The 2,548-nt window shown below is 36.1% G+C and overlaps 1 pseudogene; it reads left to right on the top strand.

Moving 5' to 3' along the window:
* LOC107688107 (cytosolic endo-beta-N-acetylglucosaminidase-like) overlaps nt 1-2,548 on the top strand; it is a 12,657-nt pseudogene that overhangs the window by 8,241 nt on the left and 1,868 nt on the right.

Genomic DNA, 2,548 nt, shown 5'->3' with positions numbered 1-2,548 from the left:
CAAGAGCTTGTAACACTCCAAAGAGAAAGGAAAAATTGAAATCGCATCATATGACCCCTTTAATGTGTGTATCATTCTACATTGGATATTTAATTGTTTTTGCCTATTTTTACATTTAGATCACCGTTTCCTTCATTCAACAATAAGTTAAAGTTTATAACTTTAAAAATGTTCGTTTTAGAAAATGTCAAAATGAATATCCATTTTTCATAGTGTATTTCATAATGTTGTTACGCCTACATTCACTTATAGCATTTAAAACGATCAATTTTAGTTTTTAGTGTTTTACTTTTCATTTATTTAGACAAACTCGTATTAAATTTATATATCGTCCATTTTTAAATATTGATGCATCCCTAGTAATTTCTTGTATGATGTAGGTGGAGATGAAGAGAAGCTGGTTTAATCTGCATGCTCAGGAGATCCAGCCTCTGTACCTCTCTGAGAACATGGACAATGGCGGCTGGCTGAGAACCCGTGGCTGCTCAGAGGACGCTTGGATCGGAGGCAGCTCTCTGATGGTGGAGGGCATGATTCCATCTGGACTTTCTGAAGTCTGTGCAAGGTACTAGAGGTTTTGTTTTCACTGGAATACAAAAAACCTTCAATCAAACACCTTCTTTCTGTCCATTTGTAGGATTTTTTCTCTCCATGTTCCCTTGGCCACCAGGACGTTTGTTTCTTTTGTCTACAAGCCACCTGTGGGGGTGAAGATATCCTTGGAGCTCAAAACGATAGATGGTCCTCTGTGCACATTCGACGGGATGGAGGAAATAGCATGTGAGTGGTCTTTCAGGCCTTTTTTCATTAGATATCTTAGAGTCTCAGTCTGAATCTGTCATGATTTAAAATGATTAAAAATCTAATTTGCTTAATCTGCTGTGTGTTTAGCTAGCAGTGTCTTTCCAGAAGTGTTAGCAGAGGATAACAAGTTGGTTGAGCAGTTTGCACAGAAGTGTGGCCGGTGGTCTTTGGATGGCTGGACTACCAGGTGAGAGTCTAATTTCATTTTCCTAGTTAATCACTGTACCAGGATATATCCCCCAATTATATGTTTATGATGTATAAGCATTTATAAAGGTTCCTATTAGTTTAACTGAAAAATTAACAGATTTCAAGGTTGAAACCTGGTAGCCCATGTTAACTTTAGCACTAACCCTAATTTATTTGATTAGTATGCTGTCAAACAAATAGTGCAGAATCTTAATTATTTCTGAAGCACCTATTTCCCCCCCAAGTTTAAATAGACTCTGAATAACAGATTTCCGGTAGCCCTTCTGAACCCCACCCACACTACATATGTGAGATTTGTTTGTGAAATGTGAAGGACTCTGTATACTGAGCTGAAATTCTCCAATATTGATAGTGGTAACTTTTTCCTGAAAGCTAAGAGCCATAAATACATCTACACAGTGGCACAGCATGACTGAAGAGAAACAGACTTAACTTATGCCAAATAGTGCTGCTGCATAGATCTACGTTGAGCTTGTATGAGGAGTTGTCGCACAAATGGTTTGTCGGAGCTGTGTGCCCCTCCTGACTATCTCACAGTTTAAATAGTATATATAGCTCTAAACCTATTAAAACAGGCTGTGTGACAATCAGGAACGATGACCTCGAAATTTATGTCGGAATGCATGTTTGAGTATTTCACTATTGCTCACAATGATTATGCAATGGCCTGCGTGCCATAGGTTGCTGACCCCTGCTTTAAAGTCTAAATATTTTTGTGTCATACCAATTATCTGAAATACCTTCTCTAATCAAACTCAATGTGGTTTCATGCATAGATGTTTCCTGTTGAAAATGATTGGCTGCTCACTGCGAGAAGTATGTATTCGTGTTTCCCGAGATGGAGGCGATGAGGACATTTTCTTTAATTGTAGGATTGGAGAGATTATGGTGAGATACACATTTACATTACAGATACCTTCTGTATGAAAGAATGAAACAATTATTTATTAAAGATTACTTTTAACAGTGCTATTAAACTAGTTTTTTTTGTATTAAATTAGTATTTTTTTAGTATTAAAAATTGACTTTACAGTAAGTGAGCATTATATGACAGCAAAGGTAATCGAAGTGCAAAAATAAGGGACGCAGCACAATGAGCAGCACAATTAAAAATCAACTGATCTCAGTAAATTAAAAAACTGGCTTTTATCCGATAGGGTACCAATATACTAACTTTACTGTTTTGTTTGGGGTCTGTAAGATTATGTTTTTATGTCTGTGAAAGAAGTCTCTTATGCTCACCAAGGCTGCATTTATTTAATCAAAAATAAAAGCGCAACAATGTGAGATATTATTACAATTTAAAATTAAATATAAAATGTATAATTGTCTTTACTGTCAATTTTGAGCTATGCAGCCTTGCTGAAAAAAAGTATTACAGGGATACTCCTCCCCAAAATGAAAATTTTGTCATTAATCACTTACCCCCATGTCGTTCCAAACCCGTAAAAGCTTCGTTCGTCTTCGGAACACAATTTAAAGGGGTAATATGATGCTATTTTAAATATCATTATTTTGTGTATTTGGTGTAACA

The sequence above is a fragment of the Sinocyclocheilus anshuiensis genome, unplaced genomic scaffold (assembly GCF_001515605.1).
Source record: "Sinocyclocheilus anshuiensis isolate Anshui unplaced genomic scaffold, SAMN03320099.WGS_v1.1 scaffold249, whole genome shotgun sequence".
In the NCBI taxonomy this organism is placed as follows: domain Eukaryota; kingdom Metazoa; phylum Chordata; class Actinopteri; order Cypriniformes; family Cyprinidae; genus Sinocyclocheilus; species Sinocyclocheilus anshuiensis.
This window is presented reverse-complemented; position numbering and strand designations above follow the sequence as displayed.